This window comes from Canis aureus, chromosome 32, assembly GCF_053574225.1.
Source record: "Canis aureus isolate CA01 chromosome 32, VMU_Caureus_v.1.0, whole genome shotgun sequence".
Lineage (NCBI taxonomy): Eukaryota > Metazoa > Chordata > Mammalia > Carnivora > Canidae > Canis > Canis aureus.
Window position 1 is genome coordinate 26,280,961 of NC_135642.1, and position 17,784 is coordinate 26,298,744.

Sequence of the window (17,784 nt, forward strand, 5' to 3'; positions counted from 1 at the left end):
CAATTCTAGTTCACCTCTCTAATGAAACTGCTTTTTAAAGGTCACTGTTGTTCAGTCTTAAGATTCAAAGGCTCTTTCTTCAGTTCTATCTTTTTGGATCACATGCATGACAGTGCTTAATACACAGTGCCCAGTAAACAATCAGTTCTGAATTTATTTTAGTTCTATTCCCGCAAGGATTTGTTCAATGAGTACTGAATTAATAAACACATAGTATTTATTAATATTTATTAATTTACTCATTAATAGATACTATGTGTTTATTAATAGATATATTGTTAAATTAATAAATACATAGTATTCTTTATCTGCATAAAACATTGGATTGAATAAAAATAACAGCTTTATTGAGATACAAGTCATGTGACATAAAATTCACACTTTTTCATTCTATTCTCTTTGGGTTTTTGCTGTTTATTTATGACAGATATTCCACATCCTGGTCCTCTCCAGTCAGAAGTTCTTTGAAAGGATGCCATCTGCCTTGGCCAGTAGGAGGATGGAGTCATCTGATTCACCCATCCTGCAAATGGCCCCACACACAGTGTAGGTTTTAAACTGGTGGTGAAACCTGCCTGTCACCTGGTCAGCCTCAGCCACCTTTATCTGAATGGACACATGGCCCCTGGCGCCCATGTTGCGGTTGCTGGTGGAGCATTTCTGCTGCTGGTACATGTCCACAAACTTGCCAGCATCATTGTGTGTGTCCAGGGCATGCTTGCTGCCACTGCAAATTCACACTTTTGAAGTGTACAATTTGGTAGGTTTTAGTATATTTCTAGAGCTGTGCAATCATCATCATGATCTAATTTTAGAATATTTCATCACCCCAAAAAGAAACTTCATACTCACTAGCATATACTTACCATTTTCACCTCCTTGGAAACCACTTCTCCACTCTCTGGAACTTGCCTATTCTGGACATTTCATGTAAATGGAGTAATATACAGCCTTTTGTGTCTGGCTTCTTTAACTTAGCCTAATATTTCTAATGTTCATCTATGTTGTGTGTATCAGTAATTCATTTCTTTTTATAGGGTAGTAACATTCCGCTGTGTGGATATATCACATTCATATATGGTATAATATGGGCAGTTGGGTTGCTTCCACTTTTTAGTTATTACCATTACTGCTACTCTGAACATTTGTGTACAAATTTTTCTGTGGACCTAAGTTTTAAGTTCTCTTCAGTTATGCATCTAGGAATGAAAATACTGATTGGTAAGGTAACTATATTTAACTTTTGAGGAATTGCCAAACTGTTTTTCAAGATGTCTACACCATTTTATATTTTGCCAGCAGGGGTAAAAGACTTCCAATTTCCTCATATCCTTGCCAATACTTGTTATGACCCATCTTTTTTATTATAGCCACCCTAGTGGGTGTGAAATGGTATCTTGTGGTTTTGATTTGCCTCTGCTGATGACTAACGATGTTGAACATCTTTTGATGTGCTTATTGACCATTTATTTGTCTTCTTTGGATAAATGTCCATTCAAGTACTCTGCCCATTCTTTAATTAGGTTGTCTTTTTGTTATTGAGTTGTAAATATTCTTTATATATTTTGGATACCAGGCCTTTATCAGATATGTGACTTATAAATATTTTCTCCCATTCTTTGGGTTATCTTTCCACTTTCTTAATGGTGATCCTTGAAGCACAAAAAAAGTTTTTCATTTGGATGTTGAATTTATCTATTTATTACATGTGCTTTTGGTATCATATCTGAGAAAACATTGCTACTCCAAAGTCATGAAGATTTATTTCTATGTTTTATTGGTAATAGTTTCATAGTTTTAGTCCTACATTTAGGTCTATGATCCATTTTGAATTAATTTTTATATATTGTGTGTGGGAGGGTTTTTTTTTTTGTTTGTTTGTTTTGTTTTTTTGTTTTTTTGCACATGGATATCCATTGGTCCCAATACCTTTTGTTGAAATGATGATCCTTTTCCCATTAAGCTATATTGGACCCTTGTTGAAAGTCAGTTGACCGTAAATAGAGGATTTTTTTCCTGGACTCTTAATTCTATCCCATTGATCTGTGTGCCTGTCTTTATACCATTGATACATTGTCTTCATTGGTGTGGCTTTGTAGTAAGTTTTGAAAATGGAAAGTGTGAATCCTTCAACTTTGTGCTTTTATCAAGATTGTTTTGGCTATACAGGATTCCTTGTATTTTTGTATGAATTTTAAGATCACATGAGAGACTCCTAACTCTTGGAAACAAACAAGTGGTAGTGGAAGGGGAGGTGGGGGGTGGGGAGGGTTGGGATGACTGGTGAGGGGCACTGAGGGGGGCACTTGATGGGATCAGCACTGGGTGTTATATGTTGGCAAATCGAAATCCAATAATAATAATAAAAAAAATACAGGGCAGCCCAGGTGGCTCAGCGGTTTAGCACCGCCTTCAGCCCAGGGCGTGATCCTGGAGACCGAGGATCGACTTCCGCATCGGGCTCCCTGCATGGAGCCTGCTTCTCCCTCTGCATGTGTCTCTGCCTCTCTCTCTCTGTGTTTCACATGAATGAATAAATAAATAAAATCTTAAAATATATATATATATTTTTTATATGTATACATATAAAAAAAGATCAGCTTGTCAATTTCTGTAAAAGAAAAAAACTAGTGGGATTTTGGTGACTGTGTTGAATCTGTAGATCACTCTGGGGAGAACTATTGGTATCTTAACAACATTAAGTCTTCCAATTCATGAATGTGAGATGTCTCTCCATTTATTTAGATCTTTAATTTTTTTTAATAATGCTTTTTAATTTCCACTGTATAGGTCTTGCTCTTTTGTTAAATTTATTCCTAAGTATTATATCCCTTTTAATGGTATTATAAATGGAATTGGTTTCTTAATTTTCTTAATTTCTATTTCAGATTATTCATTGCTAGTGTATAGAAATATAATTGATTTTTCTATATTGATCTTGTAGTCTGCAACTTTGCTGAATTCTTTTCTTAGTTCTAATAACACATTGTGTGAATTCCTTAGGATTTTCTTTTCTTTTCTTTTTTTTTTAAAGATTTATTTATTTATTCATTCAGAGAGAGAGAGAGAGAGAGAGAGAGGCAGGCAGAGACACAGGCAGAGGGAGAAGCAGGCCCCATGCAGGGAGCCCGATGCGGGACTCGATCCTGGGTCTCCAGAATCACGCCCTGGGCTGCAGACGGCGCTAAACCGCTGCGCCACTGGGGCTGCCCAGGATTTTCTATATACAAGATTGTGTACAAATAAAATATAGATAGTTTTATATTTTCCAAATTTCCTTCTGTTATAGATTTCTAATTTTATTGCATTGTTGTTGGAGAACAAACATACTTTGTATGATTCCAATCCTTTTAAATTTGAGGTCTGTTTTATGGCCTAACATAGGATCTTTCCTTGAGCCCACTTTAGAAAAATGTGTACTCTTCTTTTTTCCCTTACAGTTAATATCAGTGTGTGTGTATGTGTCGTGTGTGTGTGTGTGTTTTATAGAAGAAAGAGAAGAACAGATGCAAAGCTCTCAATTCTTAGCTATAAGAATTCAGATTGCAAGCAACATATCCAACTATTTAAATGATCACTAAGTTGCATAAGAACAGAAAACTGCTGCAGTCCAGCCTAAGTCAGTAGAAAGAATTGACTTCTATACTAAATTTTGAAGAAAATGGTTATAGATGTGAAGGAGGAACAATAGTTTTATTTGGATCTGGATGGTGTATGGCATGACACATTCCAATAATTGCTTTTCTGGAGTGAGATACAATATTTATTTCTAGGGTGAAATATACTGGATTTTGAACCTCTAGGGACATCACCTAAATTGAGATTAGGTATATGAGTAAAGAGGATAATATTCTTCAGGTCCATCACAACTATCAGAATGAAAACAACTTGCATATGATTAAATAATAATGCTTATAAGTGACCATTGCTTGGCTAAGGCTGGGGATGATATGAAAGCCTCATAATTTCGTCTGAATGGGGGACCCATTTTCAATTCTGATTGTAATGAGGAAGTGATACTTTTGGCTCAGGGAAATGTTCTCTATAATGTGTTATTCTATAACTAGGGTAGGGTTGCCTGATATAATACTGTAACCTCCAACTTTACACGCTCCTCCTCCTGCCACATGCCATATTCTGGTACTCTCAGTAGGGGGATGTGACCTACCTCTGAATACCAGGAACTTCTCATGTTTCAGAAAGCAGACCAGAAGGACAGTAGTTCTACAGGAGGAACTTCTGTGCCCAGGAGAGAGAAGGTGGCAAGAGAGCCAAGACTCCTGTCCCTGAGAAGTGGAAATTGGTTTCGTTTTTCATTTGTTTCTGCATGGTGGGAAAAATGATACAGAAGAGCTAGCTAGGGCAAACCTTGTAGGTATAAAAAAGGGAGAGAGAATTCATGCTGCACGTGTGTGTGTGTATGTGTGACATTTAGCGTATGATATGATGGTTCTGTGTACTATGGCAGGTAATCCAAAAAGACTCCTAGAATTTGGCCAATCAGTCTTTTCATGGGGTAGGGAGTTTAATGAAGCACAGTTTTCCTGAGAGGTCTTCTCCCCAGCTGCTCAATCAATGTTTTGTCTTTTATTTACTTGTTGTCTTAGATATTACCCTGTATAAATATAAAGTGACTCTCCTCCTCAGGAGTTTGTTGTATAAACTTGAGAATGGTAAACATAGCTGCCTTCCTAGAAATACAAAGCCATACAATCACACAGCTGGAAGAAACCTCCGATAACTTCTTATGAAAGCCAATGCTCTCATCATGTCTGGAGATAAGGAACCTCAGGCCCAGAGAAGTTACATTATTTCTACAAGGGCATCCAGATACTTAATGGTAGGAACAAATATGGGGTTTACTGTAACAGAAGTAGAGTTACCTACCATTTAGTATTTTATTACAAGTAAGAAATATATAAACCAGTCACAACCTGGCTCACCTGGCATATAAATGCAGTACCAAGAAGGAATAAACTAAACCAAAAGTCAAAAGGAAGAAAAGTGTCCTCAAGTGGCATTGCAAAATCAATCTTTTTTCATGACATAGCTCTCACATCTTTATCGGAAATGGCACTTACCTTGCAAAACTGTCTCTATGTTACCCTAAGGAATTTAGAATTCCCAAGGGTTTCTGTAAGATAATACATGCCTATATAGAAAAACTATAAGCACCTGGGTGCTCAGTCAGTTAACTGACTCTTGATTTCGGCTCAGGTCATGATCTCAGGGTTGTGGGGTCAAGCCCCACATGCAACATGGAGCCTATTGGGATTCTCCCTCTCTCCCTCTACCCTGATCCCCCCTCCACCCCACAAAAAAAGGAAAAAGAAAGAAAGAAGGTATTTTAAGAGAGCATTTCTCTAGCAATGCTGTTTATCTGTTTCTTTTATCTACTCTGGATATTGGAATTATTATTATAAAACTCAAGTAGGTCCCACTTAGCCCAGTGAAGGCTATTTAACTTAGGATTTTATGAAACTAGTGGTAGATGTGTTGAAAATAACTAAATAGTATAACACTAGAATGAGAACTAGCTACTTTTTAATATATTTTAAAATATATACCAGAACTGAAAACACCATAAAGCAATGATTCTTAACTTTTTGGACTTTTTTTGAGAGCCTGATGAAAATCACTGAGAAGTTTTCCAGAAAATTTTATATATACAAGAAGTTTTATTTATACTTCACTAAAGTATATAGTGATATAGGCCCCAAAGTCTATCAATGAACCCAAGATAAGGACCTCTCCTTCAGCCATTTTAGCTAAGGAATGGGTCTCTGTTCTGGTCCAATGTGCATAGCTTCCTGCATCTCCTTCCTGCATAACTGCATTCTTTGTGTGTGTGTGTGTGTGTGTGTGTGTGTGTGTGTGCGTGTGTGTGATGTCAGTCTCTAGTTTCAGGGGCTTTCATATTTCTCATTACTCACTCTGTTGGTAAAAACTCTAAGTCCCTCTTAAGAACTGCCATTATGGGTGTGTTGCTTCCACTCTGAGAAGTATTACAAAATTCAATCTGCCAATTTTGCTTGTCAATACTAAGAATGATTTTAATTCTTTCTTTGACCTTGTACCTTTCTCTTTGTGTGTCTAGTTTCTAATGGTTCCATATTCTCTCCGGATGGGGAGGGAGGAATTATATATTGTGTATGTATGCTGTATGTAATTAAGGTAGTCATATAATTTTTTTTAAAGATTTTATTTATTTATTCATGAGAAACAGAGAGAGAGAGAAAGAGAGAGAGAAAGAGAGAGAAAGATGCAGAGACACAGGCAGAGGGAGAAGCAGGCTCCCTGAGGGGAGACTGATACGGGACTCGATCTCAGGACCCCAGGATCATGACCTGAGCAAAGGCAAAAGCCCAACCACTGAGCCACTGAGGTACCCCAGTAGTTGTATAATTTATAATCAAAATTGGTACACCTGGAGAATAAATAAGTGCTATCAGTAACTACTCATGAACATCCAGTGCTGTCCTGGCAGACCAGGCCATCTGGTCTGCCAGGACAGCACTGGATGTTCATGGGTAGTTAGTCTCAAACTGAAATGCTGCTTGGTTTTCCACTGCTCTTATAGCTTTGGCATGTGTCTTCCTCAAGGATTTTGTGAGGAATAGCTGGAACTAGGAAATAAAGAAGCCTCCAAGGTGAATTTAAAGCTAGAACCTAGTGTAGTCTTTCTAATATGTGCAGGACAAAGTCCAAGCAGATTTGTGACTTGTCAGTGGCTACTGAAGCTACTTTTTGCCTTCAGCCTGCCTGATATGTTAACTTCTGGTGTTGCAGCAGGCACAGGAACTAACCTGTGATTTTTTTTTCCTATTCCTATTTCTTAGTTCCTATTCCTGGTAAACTAAATTCCAGTATGTAATTCATGGGTCAGATTTCTTAATGGATGTGAATGATTAGTGAGCATGAAATGGTCAAACAAGAATGCACCGGAGCTACAATAACCAGGCTCTACATTGGACATTAACACTCAAACCTTCAGTTCCAGGGCACATCCAAAACACAAAACACACAGGTGGCAAACCAGAGAGCTAAGAGCAGAGTACAGAGCATTCAAGAAGCAACTACTGCCTGAGCCAGGGAACACAGACTCAGTGCAGGACTGAGATGGAAAGTGGGAGCAGAAGAAAATTTTTGTGGACATCATCAGAAAGTCACCTTCAGCAATTCAGTGACAATCATTCTGTGCTTAAAAGAAACTTTGGGTATTTGTAAATTCAAGGAGAAAAATACTGTAACCAGTATTAAGAACGTTACATAAAGAAGTAACTGTTTGAAGGCGAAGCCAGGTATGATAAAGGAAATTGGCAGAATATGAAAAAATAGGAGAGGAAGGATCTGAACTAAGCCAGACCAGAGGAGAAATTATTCTTCTAACCACCTCAGCTAAAGTATTACCCTGAGAATCAATATCATAGTTCCATAAAAGCTAGTGTATAATTTATTAAATATATCCATAGTTAACACTCTTTCAGTCATGCTCAACCAATAATTTTGCTATCAAGAACGGATTTGAATAATGCTGGCAGATCCCCAGGACTTGCTGGACCTTAAATAATGGTTAGACTCAGATTTCTCAGAGCCTAAAAACTATAGGGATAGGAAACAGCTAAGTGATTGCAGGGGTTAGGGGAGGGTAGGAGAGAGGTTAACTACAAAGCAGTCATACATAAGGGAATTTGGGGAGTGATAGAACTGCTTTATATCTTGATTGTTGGGGTAAGTATATAATTGTAGGCATATATGTGAAAATTCATAGAAGAGTACATCACAAAGAATGAATTTTACCATATACAAGTTTTAAATATATTATACCGTATATAAATAAGAGATTTAAAAATAAAAGCATCCAGGACTTTATAGGTAAAACTAGATAAACAATATCCTCTTCAATGCCCTCCTTGCCTTTCTAAATTGTCGCTTTAAAATGTTCATATCTTCCTGATGAACACAAAGGTATATTTGTCTTTCCATATGCAGACCTGTTGTAGGCCTTATGACAGTAGGAACAGAACATGGAATAGTTACATGGGACATGTAACTTGAAGCATCAAAAATTCCCTTACACAGTAATAAACAGAACCTCTTAGTACTGATATTTCTTGATGTTTGAAGTAATAGTATAAGAGGACAGATAGGGAAGTAGAGGAAGGTGACATATGAACAGAGTCCTCAAAGATGTGAAGAAGTGAACCACAATGTGAAACTCTAAGGAAGGGTGCTCTAGTCAGAGGGAACAGCTAGTGCAAAAGCATTGGGGGGGATCCCTGGGTGGCGCAGCGGTTTGGCGCCTGCCTTTGGCCCAGGGCGCGATCCTGGAGACCCAGGATCGAATCCCACGTCAGGCTCCCGGTGCATGGAGCCTGCTTCTCCCTCTGCCTGTGTCTCTGCCTCTCTCTCTCTCTCTATGTGACTATCATAAATAAATAAAATTTAAAAAAATTAAAAAAAAAAAAAAAAAGCATTGGGCACATGCTTTAGGTTTGCTAATTGGCAAGAACACCAATGTGGATAGAAAGGAGTAGGCAAGAGATGGGGAGTAGCCAAATTGCGTGGAGTCTGATAAGCCTAAACAAGTAGTTTTAGTTTAAGTATGCCTGGAAGCCATTGAGACTAAGGGAATTATCTGGTCTGAGGTGCATTTTTAAAAGATTGCTGGTTGCTGTATGAAGAGTAGACATTTGAGGGTAAGTACGGAAGCAAAAAAGCCATTGCAACTATGTAGAAATGGTGGTTGCTTAGGAACACTTTACTGTGAAAGAAGTAGATAAGAGGGAAAGCTTTACTCTTTTACCTGGCCAGAACCCCATCTATGGCTCATCATTGCAATGATAAACTTAATATTATCTTAGGATTCCTTAAGCTCCTGGACCTTAAATAGGCATGGTAATAAATACAGAAATGCTTCTAGACAACTTGAAAGCTAGCTAAAGTTGGAGACAAGGAATTTTTTTGTGGCTTGAAAGCACATAATTATATGATTTTCTCTAGCAATGTTCAGAAGCCCAAGTGAATGAATGAAGAAGGCAGATGATTTAATTAATCAAGAGTCAAGGCTTTTGTCAGATATGTGTAAGACATAAAGGAGCTATGATAATATTACCATAATTCACACTAAACTATTGATATCTTAGTCCAGTACATAATCCTATCACAAAAGAATATCACATGATAAAGAGAGGAAAATGTGAAGGATGGTAAGAGGACAGTAAAAAGAACGGTAAAGAAAAATGAGATGAAGGATGATAAAGAGAGGTTGGAGAGTATATGAAGAATGGCACAGAGTACCATCTAACAAAAATAAATTATGAATGGTGCAACATCAGGTCTTTTAAGATAGTAGTCCTTCCTAGAAGTCCTCATATTATATGGTTACACATGTATAATTTACCTTAGAATAGTTCATTAGGGACAGTATGATTTTTAATTTTAATCTATACCCCAGGCAGGCTAATTAACATTGAGTTGAGTATACTCACATCAAGAGTGTACAGAAAAAACAAATACCAACCAAAGAAATGTTAAAGATTATTTTTTATTGGTAAAATACATAGAATTCAAGGTATATGGATTGGCTAGGAATATTGTACTAACATTTCCACAGTTATAGTGACAGGATATGAAAATCTGGTGAATGGGAATCTCTGGGTGGCTCAGCAGTTTGGTGCCTGCCTTCAGCTCAGGCTGTGATTCTGGAGTCCCGGGATAGAGTCCCACATCAGACTCCCTGCATGGAGCCTGCTTCTCCATCTGCCTTTGTCTCTGCCTCTCTCTCTCTCTCTCTGTGTCTTTCATGAATAAATAAATAAAATCTTTAAAAAAAAATCTGGTGAACCCATTAGTCTCCACCCATTGGAATGGTATTCTATGCTTAGAATTCCAATTCATTTTGTATACAAGCCACTTAAAAAGAATTTTGTGGCTTGGCTTTGACTAGATTAGCTCAATCATGTTGCATTTGCCTTGAGCGAATCCTTCATGCAAGTTACTTGCTCAAATGCTTAAGAAGACAGAAAGCTGGGGCTTTAGAAAGCTTACACTGCAGGTTGTGTGAATATTTTTACTTCTGCTTCCTAATAAAAATGTGTAAATGTGGCAGAATTTGACCTAGAACTTGATTGTGATATAAAAACCACATGATAAATTGTGGAGGAAGGGACTGATAATCTCCATCTACCTCTAACCATTGGAAGCTTCCAATAGAGCCTAAAATCAGGAATAATCACACTGGCTTAAGTCATTTTGGAAATACACCAGGTTAAACAGTCTATTTTATAAGGGTTTTCCTTCTTTGGTAGATGAGTATGTGGTCTCTCCTTCTGTGTATTGAATATATCCTTGTGGAAAAAACAAAAGGTAAACCTGAAAGAAAAATTAAAATCATGCAGTCTGCTTCTTCATGTTGCATATGGAGAAATTAAGGCTCAGAAAGATTGTTACATTCTCAAGGATAATGGTCAAAGCTAGTTAGTAGTAAAGACAGAACTATGTTTTGGGTCTTATGACCCAGAAATCTCATTGCCACATTAGTAGAGCCATATATTCCAAACCAAAACACATGAGATGTGTGATCTAGAAAGTTTGATATGACTTATGGAGATGATGGGACAGAAGAAAAGATTCCAAAGGTTTTAGTGAAACACCCTCATGCTTTTTAGCTATCCTACCTCTCCCGTCTAATGCATTTTCCCACGTCCATGATTCCATATTTTCTAATCTCCTTTAGCCATATTAGGAAGTTACTCAGTAGCAAAATTGGGGGATCCAGCAGTATCACACATTAGCTCTTTCTTCCCATGTCTGCATTCTCTCAAAATATAGGTCACGGGATCCCTGGGTGGTACAGCGGTTTAGCGCCTGCCTTTGGCCCAGGGCACGATCCTGGAGATCCGGGATAGAATCCCACGTCAGGCTACCGGTGCATGGAGCCTGCTTCTCCCTCTGCCTGTGTCTCTGCCTCTCTCTCTCTCACTGTGTGCCTATCATAAATAAATAAAAATTAAAAAAAATATATAGGTCACAGAAGCAACGTGTTTTCTTTTGTCTTAAGGATGCATAATGAATTCTCCTATTTGTCCAAACTGACCACTTACTGATCTCTGGCTTACATGTAAGATATTGCAAATGCTGGAAAAATAGATAAAACAAGACCATTTCATGGTCTGACTACAGCCTGTGTTAATAACGGAGTTTTTAAATTAATATTTTTTTGATCTGAGTTTAGTGATTTATCTAGAGTCCTAGACTTTCTTCACCTCTGTGTTTTGTGAATGTGAACTTCCCGTTGGTACAAGGTGCCACCATGATCCCTTCACTCACGTCTGAAGGTCTAGGAATGAACATAGGGTCCCAAATTATCCAACACGCTAGGTATCGTTAGTGAGAAACTATAAATGATTCTTGATAGCCACATAATTTGATGAATTAGATTTAAAAAATAGAGACTCTTCAAGTTGAAAAGGGTGTTAAAGATCCTTGAAGCCAACTGTCCCTGTCAAGGGGTCATTCAGCCTCTGCTTATACACTATCACTTGTCACTGCCTAAAATGCTCTTTTTCCAGAGAACATTATTCCAATTTTGGGTAACTGTAACTGCTAGAAAGTTCTTATTTGAAAGAAATCCTCTCCTTGTGAGTTCCACCCACTAGCCTTTTTTTCTATGGTTTCTTTGGTGTCATGATGAATACATTAATTTTTTCTCTTACATATTAGCCCTTTTGATATGTCAAAGTAGTTTCCATGTCCCCCATCACAGCATTAAAACAAAAACTTAAAGACAAATATCTTTACTGAATAACCCAAAATGAACTCATGACTTTTCTTCTGATTATGTTATTATACATCTGATATATAAAACATCTGATATTGGGGCACCTGAGTGACTCAGTCGATTAAGTGTCCAACTCTTGGGTTTTGCTCAAGTCATGATGTAAGAGTTCTGAGATGGAGCCCTGAATCCCCTGTCAGGCTTTATGTTTAGCATGGTGTCTGTTTGGGATTCTCTCCCAATCCCTCTCTCCCCAACTCTGCCCCTCTCCGCCCCCCCTCTAAAATAAATAAATAAACTATTAAAACAAAACAAAAAACAAAAAACACCTCATCTGATGTTAAATGTTTTTAAATTTTTTATTAAGTTTTTATATATGTAATGTTTTAAACAGAACTATTTCAAAATTACAGATAAATATTGCAGTTTGGATGTGCCCAGAAACAGAAAAGAATTTGAGTGCAAACAGATTATTTTGGAAATGCAGAATATTTTAGCGTAATATTTTAGGGAAGTAATACAAGGAAGAGAATCTGGCCAATGAAGGGTATGTTTTAAGCCAGCTATAGCAGTAGGAAACTAGACAGAAATTTCATGGAGAACCCCTGGAAAATGCTGCAAAATAAATGCCTTAGAGTTATGCTACCTTAGGGGTGAACGACTACCTTAGCATTTTTAGCCCACTTACAAGCAGTTTTCTGCCAGTTTCAGGCACAGAGAAAGCCATTAGAAATTGACTAGAGTACTACATGGGACACTGACAGCATCTGAGATAATAAGGAAAATAATGATAATGATAATTATTAATGATTAACATTTTTATATACTTCCATTTGGAATTTTTCCTATACGTATACTTACCCGAATATAAATTATCATAAAAATGTCCTCTATGATATTAATTTGCAGACTGCTTTGACACTTAGTAATACCATATATTACATCTTTCTATGTCAATAAATGTAAATCTACTCATGTCATCACTAATGAGGATATGTTATACTATAATTTATTTAATTATTTCCCCAGTTGGACATTTAAATTGGTTCCAGGTTTTTGCTCTCTTGAGGGAAATGCTTTTTTTCAGTTTCATTTGCACAATGAATTTATATTTGGTCTGGTTGCCGCTTGACTATATGTTTATTATGATAATGCTTACGAGATATAAACAGTGTGGGAAAGAGTGCTTGTGTATTCAAGTGCCAATGATTCATGCTTGCTTTACAGTTCAGAAATATTACTTAATACAGGTAAGTTTGAATTCAAAATACTATAATGTGTCTTATTATGCACAAGATATCTGATATATCACAAGATACATCCACTTAGGCTATAGAGATTCAGTTTTATGTGTGTCATTTAACACCACTACCACAACGTAGGATCCATTGTTTTCTATTTATGAATATTGGTTTGGATTTTAGCTGAGTACTTCCAGCCCAGAGCCATCATGAGTTCCCACATACAGTTATGTAGTTGGAACACTTTCTTTTCCCCCTTAGAGTACTTGTCACTTGTTAGTTTATAGCAGTACCAAATTACACATCATCTCCTCATGATCTCAACTTGTTCAGTGGGTGTGATATTATCTTAGGTTAAAATTCCTGGGAAACAGACTGAGATGAAGATTTGCATGCAGGAGGCTTAACAGGGAGTATTCTCAGAAACATTCTGAGAAACATAACCTCACCTCATCTGGATTCTGTTTCCTCTTTTTTTTTCCTGGGGAAATTTATAAGAAGGTTAATGGGGAAAATTCTAAATCCTGACATTGCATTTGAACCTGACATTCATCATCTCTCTCCTCTTGCATACCTTCTGTATCCTCTTAACATTCAAATAGCCCTTCTATGGGCTAGGTGGCTTGTGTGGTAGGGCTATCCAGACTCTCATCCTGGAGGGATCTGAGCCTCTAGCTGCCATATCTGTCTTAGGCTGTGGATGTTGCATTTGTCTTTTTGCCAACAAAATTGGTTAGGCAAGTTATCAAGAGATGTTCCAGTGGATCAGTTAAGTGCTAAATAGTCTTCCTTTCCTGTGTTGTGTAACAGTTACTTCTACCTTATCTGAGCCAATTACCTGGCCAGTATGGGGAATCTTTTTCTTGTCTGCTAGCCTCTTAGCAAAAAGGAATGGGAAATAACCAGGTGGTAGCTTAAAGTTTAATGAGAGCCTTACTACTCTGTCCCTTTATGGAAGTATTTCCTTTAAGCAGACTGGAAACTCCAGGCCTGCAGAGCATTTAGTTGTGGTGACTGGCAGCACTTGGAGCGCTACTGAGAAAAGCTACTCCTACTTCCACAACCTTAGAGTCCCCTGTTTGAAAAATATCACTATACAGTGATCATTGATTTAAAGTGTTAGGCCCATCCTGAAGGATAATCCCCCATCTTCACATGATGCTATGCTTTCAAAAGTCTATTCCACCCATCAGGCCTGCAGGTTTTGGGGGATGCAGTGTGTGACAAAACCAGGAAATCCCATGGTCATGGGGCTGCTGCCACATCTCATTTGTAAAATAGCTCACTTGGTCTGAGATAATGACCTCATATAATGGTAGTGTCTGAGGCACTTTGGGTAGGGAAATTAAACCCATACCTGAAATAGATGTCAATATTTAATATGGATGGGGTGTCTCAGCAAGCACCAGACAACTGGACCCTTAAAAACTTTACTGACATGGATAAACCTGAATTTTCATAGGATTTGTCTCCTATACTCTGATGTACACGTGTCTTACCAAGATGTATGTAGTACTTGCCCATTTCTTAGTCATTAAGTCTATCTACCATGATACTGCTAATGTCATAGAACACTATTATCTGTGGGATGTCCAGATGGTCCAGATATTTTCCACTATGTAATAACAGAGTGTAGGAGAATTAACTTAGCTCTGGGAGAGACTATTAATGTACTGTGGTCTTCCCAATGTAGAGACAAACTGCGTATGCTCTTCCTGACTGTTAGATATTGAAAACAACACATTCTCCATATTAATGGCTTCATACTTCTTATCAGGGGCTATGTTAATCTGCTACAACAAAGATATCACATCCATCACAGTAGCTACAGTTGACTGTTACTACTTAATTAAGTTTGAGATATTAATTACCTTGTGTTTTAGGGGCCAGACATAGGGTTGCAATGGATACCACCAAGCTTCAAGTCTTTGAAGATGTTAATAGTCACTGCCTTTCTCCTTGAAGCAGTGTTGTTTTTGATTTTACAATCTTTCAAGAGTAGGAAGGGCAATTCCCAAGGTTTCCATTTGGCCTTTTCTATTATAATGGGTCTGGAAGCCATTGTGAGAGTTCTGCCAATTGCTGAGTATGTCCATTTCAATTATGTGTTTAGGTAGCAGGGAAATGACTATTAGGTCATTCTATGCTTATTTTTATTTTTGGAACTAATGGACTCACTGTGAGATGGACTTGGGCCAAGACTCCACTTATTACCTGACCTCCTTCCTTATTTTAACTGAAGCGTCATGATAACACTTTGGGTCATTGGGTATTCAACTCTGTGTTCATTCAGACCTTGTATCCAACATCCCTCAAAAACTGTTATGTAGTCCTTTTTCTCAGTTTATAATTACTAAAGGAAAGTCTTTTTGGGAAAGGACTGGGGAAATCACTATAGTATGTATTTGCTATTGAATTTTAGTCTTCTTCCTCAAGGGACCTGGCCTTTCCTTTAACTGATGGGTTGTAAGTCGGACAATTGCCTCAGGTCTGGAAACTAGACAAAGGATTATATCTTCCCACTGGGTCATGTGACCTGAATCTTTTGCTCAACCAGTGATATATACCCTTGATTGTTGTATATATTAAGCAACACCCTTGTTGGACCCCTATATGTCTTGGTCCTGGACACAGGTTCTGTTAAATATCTCCATAGGTCATCATGGGTCAGGCTCCTCTGGTTCCCTTTCTATCCTCACCGCCCAAGAGAATAATTACACCTACCTTGCCTTTGACAATTAAATGCTTCCGCTTGGCCTCTCCTATTCCAAGATCATACTGTTGCTATTAAAGAGCCTATTCTGTTACAGATTCTCCTGCTGTCAGCCCCTTCTTCCAGAGAACAGGTACTACTGGGTTTCTCCCTACTGCCTCTGGCCACCCTCACCAATGGCTTTCTTATTATCTTGATAAATGGAATGTCCTCGAGGCCATACCAAGGAACATAATTAGCTGTTGAATTTTCCACTTCATTTAACACAGGCCACTGCTTTTCCAAGCTTCTAAGAGCCATGCCAGCAACTTACTAGAACTGGATGTCAAGATACTTGCCAGAGTGTTAGACCAAATGTCATGGGAAAGTGTTTCTATATCAACAAACTCTGCCTTATTCTGCTTTATATTTCGCTCCCCTGATTCAGCACCTTCAAGATGAACTTCCTGCAAACATTTCTGGTTCTTACTGCTGCATTTTATTGAGTAAATCATTGTAGCTCACCTCTCTGCTGCCTTAGCAGACCTGACAATCCCCAGTTATGCTGAGATTTGACTTTAGTTATTGGTCTGGTTGCCAGGGGGCAGATCCTGAGAATGGCAAGCATTGTCTTGTAAGCCATTTGCATATTTGAAACACCTACATATTATTCAAGCAAAGCAGCACCCATCTTCTAACAAGAATGAGTGAGACATTATTAGTGCAGGCTCAGAGACTTTAGACATACCAGGGGTTCAATGTTCTGATCTGGATTCACCCAGAATCCTTAACCTAGGTCTCAGGGTCTCATTCCTTCCATCTCAGGGCCCTGACTTTGGCATAGGAAATTTTCTAGGATTGAGAATGAAATATTTTTTAAAATCCTGCTACTCTTAATATTAAGTCCTAAGGTAATGAGGACTTCTTTAAATGCCTAGTAGGGTCTATTATTCACACTTTACTTTGAATTGATGAGTGATAATCTTTAACCTACCTTTTTTTTTCACCCTAAAGCACTGATGTTGTTCAGCAACAGCTATGCAATTCCACAATCTTTATAATTACTAGTTTCCCCATAGTTCTCAAATGCCAGAGATTGTATAAGCCAATGCATCCCCTTCTAGATTCCATACCAGTTAGCCGCAACTGGAAAGCCTTGATGATCTTACTGTTTCAGCATAATTCAAACTATTCATACTTCACTTGCCCGCAGCAGTGAGGTCTTCAGTGGAAGCAGGTGATCCAACTGCTGAATACCATCCTTATAGACTGCTTCCTAGCCCATTTCTAATACCAATGTGTCATGGTTGGTGTTTTTTAGAAGCAGAACCTAAGACAGGAATTCAGGTGCAGGTGATTAATGAAGGAGCACTCTTCAGGAAAAACCTAAAAGAGATAGAAGGAAGCAGGATTGGGAAAGGGAAAGACTGTACAGTGATGTGGTTTCAAGTTAAATCTGAATTTTGCCTGAGCAATGGAAGTGAGCCCTGTGAAGTACAAATCATACTGAGATTTTTCTCAACTTAAGGCCAGGGGCCAGACATTTAGACTCCTGTATCAGTCATTTATTAGCTCCTCCACCACTCCCACACATACCTGGAACATCTCTTTTGTACTTTAAACAATGACTAGACACCTAGAAACTTTCTTTTTAAACTTTCTTTTCTTTCATTTTAGACTCTTCCTAATGTTTCCTTACCTCCAAGATTTCCTGATTAATTTTCTTGGAGAGCAGTACCAAAAATAAAAATCTGGAGTCTCTTAAATATTCAGCCAAACTCTGATAATATGAGCAGCAAAACAACAATATTTTTTTTTCAAAACAACAATATTAATAATCACTATTTTTTAAAGAATCAAGGAAAAGGTGAGTCTGTGAAAGGTCTTGAGTGGATATGAATACGCAAAAGATGAAAACAAAGTATATAAAAAGGTAATCCTAAGAACAGAAATGTTGACTTTAAAAATAAATTTTTAGGGGTACCTGGGTGGCTCAGTTGATTAAACATCCAACTCTTGATTTTTGGCTCAGGTCATGATCTCAGGGTCATGAGATGGAGCCCTGCTTGGGC

At 37.9% G+C, this 17,784-nt stretch overlaps 1 protein-coding gene and 1 pseudogene across 6 annotated transcripts in view; one reads left to right on the forward strand and one right to left on the reverse strand.

Moving 5' to 3' along the window:
* Positions 1 to 17,784, forward strand: part of TEX9 (testis expressed 9) — a 198,764-nt gene that overhangs the window by 69,228 nt on the left and 111,752 nt on the right. The window lies entirely within an intron of this gene.
* Positions 454 to 16,033, reverse strand: LOC144302828 (small ribosomal subunit protein eS21 pseudogene; annotated as a pseudogene).